Source organism: Pseudochaenichthys georgianus, unplaced genomic scaffold (genome assembly GCF_902827115.2).
Source record: "Pseudochaenichthys georgianus unplaced genomic scaffold, fPseGeo1.2 scaffold_422_arrow_ctg1, whole genome shotgun sequence".
In the NCBI taxonomy this organism is placed as follows: Eukaryota; Metazoa; Chordata; class Actinopteri; order Perciformes; family Channichthyidae; genus Pseudochaenichthys; species Pseudochaenichthys georgianus.
This window is the reverse complement of record NW_027262987.1, coordinates 103304-119377: the sequence shown is the minus strand read 5'-3', so window position 1 is coordinate 119377 and position 16074 is coordinate 103304. Positions and strand designations below refer to the sequence as shown.

Below are 16074 nucleotides of genomic sequence, written 5' to 3'. Positions count from 1 at the left end.
GAGCTGGTTCCAGATGTTTGGAGCAGAGTAACTGAACTTCTCCGTGCACAACTTCCATGAGGCGTAGGGGGGAAGCCTTTAAGCTTTACTGATATACACCTGAACATCAGCAGGAGAGGACTCTTTAAAGTAGAGACACTACACTGATATACACTGAACATCAGCAGGAGAGGACTCTTTAAAGTAGAGACACTACATACTGATATACACCTGAACATCAGCAGGAGAGGACTCTTTAAAGTAGAGACACTACATACTGATATACACCTGAACATCAGCAGGAGAGGACTCTTTAAAGTAGAGACACTACATACTGATATACACCTGAACATCAGCGGGAGAGGACTCTTTAAGTAGAGACACTACATACTGATATACACCTGGACATCAGCAGGAGAGGACTCTTTAAAGTAGAAAAAAGTAGACCTCCGGAATTACATTGAGTGAAGATAATATAATGAATACATCCAATACAAAAATATATAACGGAAAGCTAAATAATACAATACATAAATAAATAAATACAAATTATTAATAAAATATAAAGTGGAAACACAGCAGGCCCCTGAATTTACATTATATTCCTTTCAGACATTTTATTAAATATAAGTTTATGAATAAAAAGTGTTTTATGTGCAAATTATCTGAGGGAGAAACCCTTGATTATTTTGTTGGTCTTTTCTCAGCACATTAAGCGGGGGGCGTAACAGGTGTGAGAAGAAGACCAACAAAATAATCAATTTTCAAATATTTGCTTTAAGGAATTTTGGTATCACAGCCTCAAAAAACACTAGTTAATTGACTGTGTGTGTTTTCAGGAGAGTATTTTAATTGAAGGTTTTGTACTGTAACCAACCAGCCAACCGACAATATCCATATCCAATTCATCCATCCATCCATCCGTCCATATAGATATCCATCCATCCATCCGTCCATATAGATATCCATCCATCCGTCCATCCGTCCATATAGATATCCATCCATCCATCCATCCGTCCATATAGATATCCATCCATCCATCCATCCGTCCATATAGATATCCATCCATCCGTCCATCCATATAGATATCCATCCATCCATCCATCCATCCGTCCATATAGATATCCATCCATCCATCCATATAGATATCCATCCATCCATCCGTCCATATAGATATCATCCATCCATCCATCCATCCGTCCATATAGAATATCCATCCCATCCATCCGTCCATATAGATATCCATCCATCCATCCATCCATCCGTCCATATAGTAATCAATCCCATCCATCCATCCGTCCATATAGATATCCATCCATCCATATAGATCCAATCCATCCATCCGTCCATATAGATATCCATCCATCCATCCATCCGTCCATATAGATATCCATCCATCCATCTGTCCATATAGGTATCCATCCATCCATCCGTCCATCCATCCAGATATCCATCCATCCATATAGATATCCATCCATCCATCCGTCCATATAGATATCCATCCATCCGTCCATATAGATATCCATCCATCCATCCGTCCATCCATCCATCCATAGATATCCATCCATCCATCCATCCGTCCATATAGATATCCATCCATCCATCCATCCGTCCATATAGATATCCATCCATCCATCCGTCCATATAGATATCCATCCATCCATCCGTCCATATAGATATCCATCCATCCATCCGTCCATATAGATATCCATCCATCCATCCGTCCATATAGATATCCATCCATCCATCCATCCATCCAGATATCCATCCATCCATATAGATATCCATCCATCCGTCCATCCATCCAGATATCCATCCATCCATATAGATATCCATCCATCCATCCGTCCATATAGATATCCATCCATCCATCCGTCCATCCATCCAGATATCCATCCATCCATATAGATATCCATCCATCCATCCGTCCATATAGATATTCCATCCATCATCCGTCCATATAGATATCCATCCATCCATCCATCCGTCCATATAGATATCCATCCATCCATCCATCCGTCCATATAGGTATCCATCCATCCATCCATATAGATATCCATCCATATAGATATCCATCCATATCCAGTCCTGTCCATATAGATATCCATCCATCCATATAGATATCCATCCATCCATCCATCCGTCCATATAGATTATCCATCGATCCATCCGCCTATCCATCCGTCCATATACTGTTAGATATCCATCCATCCATCCATATAGGTATCCATCCATCCATCGTCCATCCATCCATATAGATATCCATCCATCCATCCATATAGATATCCATCCATCCATCCATATAGGTATCCATCCATCCATCTATCCATATAGATCCATCCATCCATATAGGTATCCATCCATCCATCCATATATGATATCCATCCATCTGTCCATCCATCCAATCCATATAGATATCCATCCATCCATCCATCGTCCATATAGATATCAATTCCATCCATCCGTCCATATAGGTATCCATCCATCCATCCATATAGATATCCATCCATCCATCCATATAGATATCCATCTACATCCATCCGTCCATATGATATCCATCCATCCATCCATATAGATATCCCATCCAATCCATCCATCCATATAGATATCCATCCATCCATCCATCCGTCCATATAGATATCCATCCATCCATCCATATAGATATCCATCCATCCATATAGATATCCATCCATCCATCCATCCGTCCATATAGATATCCATCGATCCATCCGCCTATCCATCCGTCCATATACTGTAGATATCCATCCATCCATATAGGTATCCATCCATCCATCCGTCCATCCATCCATATAGATATCCATCCATCCATCCATATAGATATCCATCCATCCATCCATCCATATAGATATCCATCCATCCATCCATATAGGTATCCATCCATCCATCTATCCATATAGATATCCATCCATCCATCCATCCATATAGGTATCCATCCATCCATCCATCCATATAGATATCCATCCATCCATCCATCTATCCATCCATCCATATAGATATCCATCCATCCATCCGTCCATATAGATATCCATCCATCCATCCATATAGATATAATTACAAATATATCATAAATAAAGCCATCAGGGATTTTGAGTAATATTCTAATTAGGATATTTACCTTCAGTTTAAAGAAACTAAAACTACACTAAACTGTAATTATAAAAACCAGCCTTGGTTGCTCCATGGGATTTTATTTACATGCATAACTGGGCACAGCGCATTTTGTTATGCACATGCCTACTCAAAGTGTTTTACAACGCCGCGCTTTAAACAGAGCGGTGGGGATAAATATAGCACCGCGGCCTCTGAAGTCCAACGCTGCACAGCTGACACGACCTGGGAGTGATGGGGATGACACATCCCTCCCACACATCCCTCGTCTATGACTTCCATCGCTGGTTACACAACCCATTACACCCACACACAAGATACTCCCCACAGGGCAACACACACACACAAACACAACACCACACACACACAACCACACAACACACACACACACACACCACACACACACACACCACACACTAACACACACTAACACACACACACACACACACACACACACACACACACACACCACACACACACACACCACACACACAACACACACACACACACACACACACACCACAACACACACACACACACACACACACACACACACACACACACACAACACACACACACACCAAAGCCTCCTCTCTTTGTTTCTCTCTGCAGCCAGCATAACAGCTCGTAACTTTACTGCCATGTTCGCAGGGTTTCTGCTGCCTGACTTACGCTTAAGACCGTCAGGAGGGAGGTGGTCAGAGGTAGAGCGGAAGGTATCACACAATGTGGGGAAGTGGAAACCTGGTGTCTTGAGGGCGGTTGTGTATTGAATCTTTCATTATCGAACAGGGAAATAATTGTTGTCACAGCTGCATTAAAAAAAAAAACCTTCCCCAGGGTCCTGGCAAAGACACCATAAGGCATGGCTTGCATAACAAAACAGTACATCAGCAATTCAATGTGTTTGGACTACTGATTTCAGGCTAACTTTGAAACTATTTCGTGTGTCCGGAAACTTTCCCAACGAGTATCGTCATCATCTCCATCGCCTTCCATCAGAGTAAGCATAGCCTCGTAGGTCGCAGCCTCAACCATTGCATTGCTGACCAATTCCTTCGAGTCCGGACACTTGTCTGTTTTCCAACGTCTAGAAGCGGTCATCAAACCCATTACGATAACAGAAAAGGCACGATTTGAAATATATGTATTTATTCTTCAACCTCATTCAAAAATGTAACCATGGCCTATAGTGATTGGTTCAGAGCATAGCTGTGAACTGTGAAAAACAAACTGGTTTAAAAATAAGCATTTTGATTTCCCCCACAATTTATTAGAAAATGTAATGTTTGAAAAGTTGCAAAAAAACAGAAAAGCAATTTACCAGCGTTTCCTTGCACTGGTTGTTCACAGCAGCGTCAGAAGTAGGTACTAGACAACCAATCGCAAGGCTTTCATTGTAAAGTAAACAAAGGGTAAGAAAAAAACAAGATGGCGTCCTCCTAAAACATCGACAAGATCAAAATGGACTTCAAAAAATGAAATGTGTGTCAGCTTAGCTGTTATAGTTTCATACTGTCTGGACAATATAAATATGTATCAGCGCTAACAGCTGGCTACGTCATGTGCTCGCACGTCAGAATTGATTAAATGAAGGCGTTTTTCTGCATCCTATTTAGCCATTAACAAACATTTCCCCTCAGGCTGTTTCCACGGGTAAAAGCAGTGGGGTGTTTCATTAGTATTCAGATCCAAGACACATTGTTACAGCTTCTTCTTCCGTGGCCTATGCTTCACCAGTTCATCAAGTGTCATGACAATTAATGTCCAAAAAATATGCTGGTGTGTACAGTAGCAACACAAATTCAATTCATCCTCCATGCCAAATATGAAGAACTTCCCTCCAGGTGTTTTTAGAGATATCGTGTTCACCAACATGGGATGGACACACACACACACACACACACACACCCACACACACACACACACACACACACACACACACACACACACACACACACACACACACACACACACACACACACACACACACACACACCACACACACACACCACACACACCACACACACACACACCACACACACACAACACACACACACACACACACACACACACACACCACACACACACACCCCTACCTGTTTCTGGTTGTTGAGGTGCCTCTCGCGGTCGGCCACCTCCCTCCTCAGCCGGTCCACGTCCTGGCCGAGGTGCAGCGGTCCTCCCGCTCGTCCGAAGCCTCGTCCAGCTGCTTGGAGAGGTAGAAGTTCTGCCGGTTCAGCTCGGCGTTATCCTGCGTCAGCGCCGTCAGCTGCTCCTCCAGATCCGTGATCACCTGCCGGGTGGAGCACGTTATCTCAGCATATCAAGTCGAAAGTCTACTTTGTTGTCAATCTTTCGGTTTGTGTGGACAGACGGAGAGATCGAAATACCGTTTCACACAATACAAAAATACATTAAAATATGTATAAAATCACAAACGAATGGGAAAGTGAGCAGTGAACGAGGTATAATACGGATCACAGCAATCAGACCAAGCCCGGAACTTTAAAACGATGTTCAGCAACTCCTTTGATGGAAAGGGATCACAGCATCTTGATAGGTTATTTTACTTAACGGTGTTTCGGACTGTACGGACAATTTGAGTTCATGCAATGTTTTGAATAAATTGTACGGCAGTGAAATTGACCTCTTTTATCTGCTAGTTAAAAGACATAAATGCAAGCCTGTAGGATCGTCTCTTTGGGTCCGTCTCGCCAAAGGGTCACTAAAGTGAAATAATGAAGTCTTAAACGCTTACTGTAATGCCTACAAGAGACACATACCCTGTTCCCCTTCTAAATAAAGTGCATATTTGTCACAGACGACATGGAGACTGTGCAAAGGGTTCTCTAACCCAGGGGTGTCAAACTAAATGTATTCGCGGGCCACATCACAATTATGGCTGCACTCAAAGGGCCGGTTGTGACTTTAGGACTATATAAATATATAATATATATAAAATAATGTATTATAATACATCATTTCCTCTGCATTGAATTATTATCGCATAGGGTAATAACTTCATAACTAACTACGTCTGAAAGCAGAAGTCTATAGGCAAATAATTGTAAGTCTCTTCAGTGAGCATGTCACAAAACAAGATGCATTGTGGGACATGTAGGCTACTTTATGGGCACGTAAAGTGGCATGTAACCATATAATAAACTTATTATATTCTTTGCATGCGGGCCGCATTAAATGAAGTCGCGGGCCGGATTTGGTCCCCGGGCCTTGAGTTTGACACCCCTGCTCTAAGCTTTACGTTAAAGTACATTCATTTTGAGGCATAATAAAAAGAGCATCACGCACTGAATGTGTGCCACAATCATTCAACAGGCTGCTTCAGGAAAGGTTCTCGCTTCAGACGGTCTCTCTGGCAGCTGGTGATCATCATGTCCCGCTTGCAGACACATGTTTTCATCAGATAGCTCTAAGGGTAGCCCGAACCCCCCCAGGGTATCCACACGCAGACAAAGGTCTCTCGTTCTGCGTGTTGTTTCCCATCCTCACGAGTCGACCACTGCACGGCTGCACGCATGCAGGAAGCAGAGATCTGGGTAGTGATATAATGCAGATATCACCCCGGTGCGATGTCTCCAGCCGGCCAATCATCTCATCAGCCTGGTCCTCCAATCAGCCCTCAGACTCCCGCACTCTCATCACAATCACAATAGATTACATTTGTATAGCGCCTTTCAAGGAACCCAAGGCCGCTTCACCCGGTGAGCGACCGACCGAGAAGGGCACATAATAAAGTAACATTTGAATGAATAGCAGCGAGACGCGGGTTAAAGACTCTCGTGGGAAACATGTCTAAGGCAAGGCACGTTTATTTATACCGCACCTTTCAACACAAGGCAATTCAAAGCGCTTCACAAAGAGACATTAAGAAACATATTATAAAGGGCGTTTAGAAACACGCATTTAAAAGCAAAGATAATAAAACAAGAATAACTATTGGAGCCGTTTTTTGTGTTGATAATAAATGTATTATTTCCTAATTAATTTAGATCTTAATATATTGTTTCAATTTAGGAATTAGTATTGAATTAAATATAGTATTTGTTCCGCTCATGGTACGCAAAACCCAATGTACAATAATTGCCAACAAAACATGTCTCTCCAACACAGGGAGCAGGGAGAAGAAAACAATCGTATATGACCTTTTCTAAAAAAGATTTAATTAAATAGAAATAGATGTCTGCCCTTCATCATCATTATTTTTCTTTCACAGCCAAACATAACAGTATCTTAGGATACTAAGAGAAACACAAAAAACACTTATTTCCCACTTGACGGTTAACGGAAAGAAACAAAAAAACAACAACAAACAACATAACCTTAAGACCCTCTTCTTTCGGCAGGCCTTCCAATAAACTTTGAGCACGCTACACCTGGAGTACTGCCATTTTTATCGCTATCTCCGACTTTTATTTGTGTACTCTATTTTATATTTTGATTTCTTATTATTATTACAATTATTTGTTTAATCTCTCAAAGTGTATCCCTTGTTGTGAAGCACTTCGAGATTTGTCTTGGCAGATGAGAAGCGCTATATAAATTAAATATATTATTATTATAACATTCCTATATCAGGAAGGGGTGGGACTGAGCCGCCAAAGGAAGGCAAATAAATCAGCGCCTACAGAGTTTTATTTGGACTGTTTTTAACGTGAAGCGGAGCCGTGTTGATGTGGCACACTTTTAAATATCCTACAAGACTGAGCAACGACAATAACAAGGAACATGCATAGAAGTTACGGTGCAGCGTGAGATGTGAATAGTTCAGTTAAAAGCGGCGGCAAAAAGAAAAGTCTCCGGCCTGGATGTGAAAGCAGTCAGAGTCGCAGCGGACCGGCAGGTTTCTGGGAGCTGGTTCCAGATGTTTGGAGCAGAGTAACTGAACTTCTCCGTGCACAACTTCCATGAGGCGTAGGGGGGAAGCCTTTAAGCTTTACTGATATACACCTGAACATCAGCAGGAGAGGACTCTTTAAAGTAGAGACACTACACACTGATATACACCTGAACATCAGCAGGAGAGGACTCTTTAAAGTAGAGACACTACATACTGATATACACCTGAACATCAGCAGGAGAGGACTCTTTAAAGTAGAGACACTACATACTGATATACACCTGAACATCAGCAGGAGAGGACTCTTTAAAGTAGAGACACTACATACTGATATACACCTGAACATCAGCGGGAGAGGACTCTTTAAAGTAGAGACACTACATACTGATATACACCTGAACATCAGCAGGAGAGGACTCTTTAAAGTAGAGACACTACATACTGATATACACCTGAACATCAGCAGGAGAGGACTCTTTAAAGTAGGAGACACTACATACTGATATACACCTGAACATCAGCAGGAGAGGACTCTTTAAAGTAGAGACACTACATACTGATATACACCTGAACATCAGCAGGAGAGGACTCTTTAAAGTAGAGACACTACATACTGATATACACCTGAACATCAGCAGGAGAGGACTCTTTAAAGTAGAGACACTACATACTGATATACACCTGAACATCAGCAGGAGAGGACTCTTTAAAGTAGAGACACTACATACTGATATACACCTGAACATCAGCAGGAGAGGACTCTTTAAAGTAGAGACACTACATACTGATATACACCTGAACATCAGCGGGAGAGGACTCTTTAAAGTAGAGACACTACATACTGATATACACCTGAACATCAGCGGGAGAGGACTCTTTAAAGTAGAGACACTACATACTGATATACACCTGAACATCAGCAGGAGAGGACTCTTTAAAGTAGAGACACTACATACTGATATACACCTGAACATCAGCAGGAGAGGACTCTTTAAAGTAGAGACACTACATACTGATATACACCTGAACATGAGCAGGAGAGGACTCTTTAAAGTAGAGACACTACATACTGATATACACCTGAACATCAGCAGGAGAGGACTCTTTAAAGTAGAGACACTACATACTGATATACACCTGAACATCAGCAGGAGAGGACTCTTTAAAGTAGAGACACTACATACTGATATACACCTGAACATCAGCAGGAGAGGACTCTTTAAAGTAGAGACACTACATACTGATATACACCTGAACATCAGCAGGAGAGGACTCTTTAAGTAGAGACACTACATACTGATATACACCTGAACATCAGCAGGAGAGGACTCTTTAAAGTAGAGACACTACATACTGATATACACCCTGAACATCAGCAGGAGAGGACTCTTTAAAGTAGAGACACTACATACTGATATACACCTGAACATCAGCGGGAGAGGACTCTTTAAAGTAGAGACACTACATACTGATATACACCTGAACATCAGCAGGAGAGGACTCTTTAAAGTAGAGACACTACATACTGATATACACCTGAACATCAGCAGGAGAGGACTCTTTAAAGTAGAGACACTACATACTGATATACACCTGACCATCAGCAGGAGAGGACTCTTCAAAGTGAGGAGGATATGTCCTCGTTGGCCCTTGCTGCAGACCGCTGAATGCATGGACAGAGCTTCCTGAGCAGTTTGTGAGTGGGAGGACCTCAGAAGTAGGACACTGGCAGAAATGAAGACCGTAATGATGTGTATTCAAGGTAAATGACTTTGAAGGAACTCAAATTCCTTTAACGTGACCACATCACCTCCTCAAGGTGAGTGGGGCACTAATAATAATATAATAATAGTTACAGTATGAATAGTCTAGGGACTGAGAGAACTGTACTGTGTGCTTGAACCTTACCTGTGTAGCAACACAAATAAAGTTACTTAGAAAACCATTTGGGATTAAAACATACTTTAACACCGCTCTCATTGCAAAATAAACACATTTGAAGGGCTATTGAACGACACGTTTACTTTTAACTGTTTAATAAACTGTATTTTATTGGACTTGATGGACTGTGAGATGCTTTGCTATCTAATTAAAAACAGTTCAAGTTGAGTACAAGACAACAAAAGCATGTCAACAAATCCTGCCACTGATCCTCCTGGGCTTCTGTTGGCAATGAAAGCTCACATCGTTGTTCATTTGCACAAGTGGTGTTGTGAAAACAAAGCAATTCAATTGGGAATTGAAGTACTACTTGGGTACAAAGAAAGAGTCTATTTGGAACAGTATTTCTCACCCAGCTCGACTGGATTCTCAATCATTGCTTTGTTAAGAAAGGTTATAGATAGTACCGGTTGTATTTTTAGTCCCAATTAAGCTGAGGCTCCAAGCTAACTGAGGAAATAAAAACGCTGGTGACACAAAATCGTCACCAGCGCCCCGTGGAACATCCCGGAAAAAACCCGCAGCTTTAATTAGCAAACCACCATCCATTGCCAACACTTCTTACACTTAAAGAACATTTAAAAAGCAGCTAGCAAAAGTGAGTCGTAAACCACGTGATAGAGCGCAGTGTTGATTACGCACAGTGGTTACCTTCATCAGATCGGATAAACAGCTGCAGTCTAAACTCTGCACACATCATCGCGGCTCTTCAGATTCTGCTTTTATCATGAAAGGTGGGGTAAGTTTGAGAAACCGGCTCGAGATACACTTGTTGTTATATTCCATGGAATGCTCTTAACATCCCGACAGCAATGAATATCTGAAGTGCTTTGACAACAAATCCATAAAACATGTCACTGTGGAAGCCGTGGCGCTGTGAAAAGCTCGACCAATCATCTGAGCCGGCTAAAGTAACTGGATGGCCTACCTGCCTGTCAGCCTCCCATCTGGGCACACACTTATCTCGTGCCCTCGTTGGTCATGTGCGCGTTCGTGTGTGTTGGAGGAGGGGCTCTGTGAGGAAGTGGCAGATGTGTATTTTCAAATTCTCGCGCACTCGGCTGGTTTCTCCAAAATGACCTACCCCACCTTGAAGGAGACGTCCGGTCACCATGGTGCGTCATAGTCTCTTCCCGACATGGACAAGTTCCGTTTTGGGCACAGCTGTAGTGCCAATAGATGTGTGTGTATTGACAACAGTGGACTTGATCACGTACAATATGCAGCATGTGCACGGCCGCTTACGTGAACTGCAAATAATGTTTTTTCCGCAGAGAGAAAAGTCACGGAGTTTCTCCGGCAGCACTACACACTGAAATGCAGTAATCTGAACTCATGATACTTTCAAAGATATCTTTACTCGGGAAGTAACAGCCACATGTTCGCTAAGCTCTGTTGCCTCTAAGTGTGCGACTTAAATAGTGATGTTCAAAAGGAAAAACACATAATTGCATGCATGCCCTGGACTACCGACTACCGCGGTCCTACTTATCACACTATAACCACAAAGAGCACCAAAGGAAAATCTAAAAATGTCACGTTCAATGACTTCATTTCCCACATTCATGATATTCTTTACGACAAACCAATATCTAATATAGGCTCTACGGTTTAGAATATAATACTGTGCTTATCTTTCAGCACAAATGACCCTTGGATGAAAAGGAATAAGAAGTCTAAAATCACAGCAAGTCACTTATATATTATTATTATTATTATTATGATTGTACATATTGTCCTAATGAAGCCTGATTTACCCAGAAGGGACAGACACACATATGGACGGAGATATTGCGGCAGCTTTAGGCTGCGGTGTGTGACGATGTGTGAAGAAAGTGAAGCTGTGTGTAGTGGAAAGAGAGAGAGCAGCTTACCGCACAGCTGTCTCTCAAGACGTCAAACTTGCGTTGAATCTCGTCTCTGTGAGCCTGGAGGAAACGACAAGAGAGAAGAGTTAACAGCCGAGGAGACGTCACCTTCACGCAGAGAGAAGATCTCACATATCTTATATATCAGTTTGTTTATATGTATGTATTTGTGCCTAGATGCTGCAACTATACAGAGCTTTAGCAATACTGTATGTAACTATTGTCATGGCAATAAAGCTATAGAATTTAAATTGAATTGAGAAGACGGTATTTGATCGGGAACATCTCAGACACATTGAAGTCATAATGTCCCTTCAGAAGACTTTACTGTGCATTACGTTTACAGAGAATGGAAGTGTCTTTAAACGACATCTTAAAGTCCTAAGTGACTAATAATAAAAGTGCTGAGTGGATCGTTCTTCCTGGCGTGTCGTCCATTAAAATCTGACGTCAGAGCATGAACCACTAGTATTAGAAATCAATAATGAAGAAGTGTAGAAAAGAGAGGCTGTATAAAATGTCTTAAGGGACCCGCAGGTAGAACCAGGCTTAAAAGGCAGAGGCACCTTAATGCAATTCAATCAGGAGAGACTTCCTTTTGTTTAAAGAACATTTCTAAAAGTTAAATGTCCCATGTCGTGCTTTTCTGGTTATCACCCGTCTTCTTGTGTGTTGTGAAGGTTGTTCTGCATGTGAACGGTCTGCAGTCACAGACCCTCAAAGTGCACCCTGTAGCGAGTAAACTCTAACGCTGAGAAGACCTGTCTGCTGCCCCCGAACGCCTCGTTGGAGAGTTCTCATTTTCCATTGTTTACTTCCTGGGTTCTGTGACGTGTGAACGCCCAAATCAACAAATCCTCGGAGCCCCTCTCACACCAGGACCCCTTGGCTAACTCACAGGGAGTCCCATTGACTTGCATAGAGCTCCCTGAACGCTGGTAATAGACGAGTTGGGGTCTCGGAGAAATGCTCTCCTCCGCAGCAGACCCATTCTCACAGCCTTACAAACCTTTTTCTTCCTCAATATCAAGCCTCACTTATTGTTTTACTTCGGCTGTGAGTGTGTGTGTGCTCAGGATGAGTTTCGCTTGTTCTCGCTGTATCGCCGACCCGGAAACCTGTCCGCTCCTCGCAGCAGCTCGCAGCAGCTCGCAGCAGCGGCGAGCAGCAACGAGCCTCGCAACGTCCCGACCAATCAGAGCACAGTGGGCTCACAGGGGGGGGGGGGGGAGCTCCAACAAGCCGTGTAGGACAGAGAGTGAATACACAGACTACACAGAGATGCTGTGAGAAACCAATGTGAGTTTGGAACATTGAACAATATACATCTATTTTAGACCTCAGCGATGGAAATATGATCAGTAGAAATGGCCGTGACACGGAGCCTTTAAGTCTTTGGCGATTAGACCCCGATCCTGAAATGGTATATCTAAAGGGGAATGCAGCCGTGAGCATAGGGAACCCCCCGGGGTCTAGACACTGGTGGTGATGCTGAAGATCTGGATGGGATGAAGAGGGGGTGTGATGAAGTCTTTGGATTAGCTCTCCTGGCACTGGATGTGATGAGAGGAGGCGGATGGAGAGGAGGCGGATGGAGAGGAGGCGGATGGAGAGGAGGCGGATGGGGAGGAGGCGGGAGGGGAGGAGGCGGATGGGGAGGAGGCGGGAGGCGGCATGAACACCTGGAATCACAGCTGACTGCAGGAGAGAAGAGAACCATTTTAAAGCTTGGCTGCTGCACGCTGATTGGCTGCTGGATACCCAGTCTTCCTGAAAGAACTTGCGCTGAGCTTCATTCATCATCATCCAGACAAGCCTACAAGGATTTTTAAATATGTTGTATAAAGAATATGCAAAGTCCTCAAATTGAGGGATATCTTTTGTGTTCAGAGTAACGGCGTATAGTCTTGTGTAATATTTATTTAGTTTGTTTGCGTTATGCACAAGTCTTTTAACATTTATTATTTCTTACTTTATTTTCAATTGTTTTGTATTGTTCTTGAGCGAATCAATATCTGTCCTATTTCACCCTTATTGCTGTTTCTGCTAAGACACCTGAGTTCCCTTACGGGGTTAATATACAGTAGGTTTATCCATCCATCTTTTCTTAAATCTATTGAGGGGACTTGTTTTATTAGAAATATCCTACTTTTCTTTAAAAAAAAAGATATTATTATTAGTCAATTTATTGAAAATGTTAGAAACAAAAATAAACAATAATAATAATAACAAAGAGAAGCAAAATAAAAGCGATTCCCAAATAGTTTCCGTAATGTTCAAAAGGGAAAAGAAGAAGCTTAATAAAACATTAATCTAAATGCCAGCCCTTCTCTTGCGTTCGGTCAGACGCCCTTCCCATGCTATTTTTGGTCAAAATTGACCGGTGTGTTTTGCACAGTGATATCTCTGGAACCCCTGATCCAATTCTGATGGTTGACATCTCATTTGAACCGTCAAGTAGAATCAAGGGGTGACAGGCAGAATGACACCAGGGGGAATTTCATGTTATAATTGTGCAGTAAATCCATCACTTCCTGGTCTTCTCTAAAGAAGAGGGACCAATGGAAACGTTGTCATGTTGCCGTTGTTCAGCATGGAAACATTCATTAGCTAACAATGACATTATTGTTCTATTGAGGTCAGGTACTCTTTAAAGCAGCTGCTAGCTATGGGTACTTTTTACTGAAGTACACTTCAAAGCCTCTGTACTTCTACTTGAGTAAAGGATGTGTGTACTTTTGCCATCTCTGATTGTTTTAAAGCTCAAGAACAAACACGTATAATATTTGACCAGAATTCTCCCATTTGTCTGACATAATAACATCTTGAAACCCTGCTTCAGTACTCTTCCTCTTCCCCCCCCCTCCTCTTCCTCACCCTGAGCACGGTGATCTCCTCCTCTGCCTCAGCGGTCGTGTCCTCCAGTTCAGACCTGGCCTGCTGCAGCTGGTTCTCCAGAGCCAGCCGAGCCGCCTGCAGGTTGCTGATCTGAGACTCTCGCTCCTGCAGAGACAGACTCAGATCTGACGCCTGGCGCTTTATCTCCAGCTTCTGCTCCTCGTGCTCCAGACCCAGCTGAGAGGGAGAGAAAGGGGGCGAGGAAGGTCGAGGAAGGGTTAATCCACACGGACAGTAAACCCTGACTCTGGCTGGACAGGTTGAGCAGCTTTTTGGTAAAATCTGAATTAAAATATGGACGTTTTGGGGATTTTCACGCCTCCAGTAACTCTAAGATACGACATATAAGCAATGAGTTAATATGTTTATTGATCACTACCAGTTGCTAGAGCTGAGTATCTTTAAAATAAAATGTATACCAGTACAATCAAAACAGTACCCTCAAAGCAGGGGTACTCAGCCTGCTTAACCTGAGGTCACTTTTGCACATTGGGTGTGTTAATAAACCACTCGCCACCTTACTCTGCGATGTATATAAAAAGGGCTATTGTGATGCTTTTATGGCATTTACAGGTATTTCCAATGGCCAATTATAAAAGATATAAGAAAAATACCCCAAAATATAAAAAACTGTAAAAGAAAGAAAATATAATAATAATAATAAAATTAATATTAATAATGAATATTATAAAACCAACTATTATCTAATAAAACCAACTATTATCTAATAAAACCAACTAATGTCTCGTGCTCCATCACTCTTTTAGCAGACATGACTCAGCACTTTAAACGTGGTTAAATATGAAAGAAAGTAAACAAATAATAAAGCAAGACATTCAACTTTAAAAAAACTTAAAAAAACTTTAAAAAATACAATTACTAATTAAAAGGGGGATATTGCTAATTTAGAGCTTATCTACAAATATATGTGTTAAACTCAGGTCGAAGAGCCTCTTTTAGCAGACATGACTCAGCAGTTTCTCCCTCTCACAGACATGACTCAGCAGTTTCTCCCTCTCACAGACATGACTCAGCAGTTTCTCCCTCTCACAGGCATGACTCAGCAGTTTCTCCCTCTCACAGACATGACTCAGCAGTTTCTCCCTCTCACAGACATGACTCAGCAGTTTCTCCCTCTCACAGACATGACTCAGCAGTTTCTCCCTCTCACAGACATGACTCAGCAGTTTCTCCCCATCACAGACATGACTCAGCAGTTTCTCCCCCCTCACAGACATGACTCAGCAGTTTCTCCCCCCTCACAGACATGACTCAGCAGTTTCTCCCTCTCACAGACATGACTCAGCAGTTTCTCCCCATCACAGACATGACTCAGCAGTTTCTCCCCCTCACAGACATGACTCAGCAGTTTCTCCCCCTCACAGACATGACTCAGCA

At 42.3% G+C, this 16074-nt stretch overlaps 1 pseudogene; it reads right to left on the bottom strand.

Annotated features, from left to right (window-relative positions):
- Window positions 1-16074, bottom strand: part of LOC117442390 (citron Rho-interacting kinase-like) — an 88449-nt pseudogene that overhangs the window by 30566 nt on the left and 41809 nt on the right.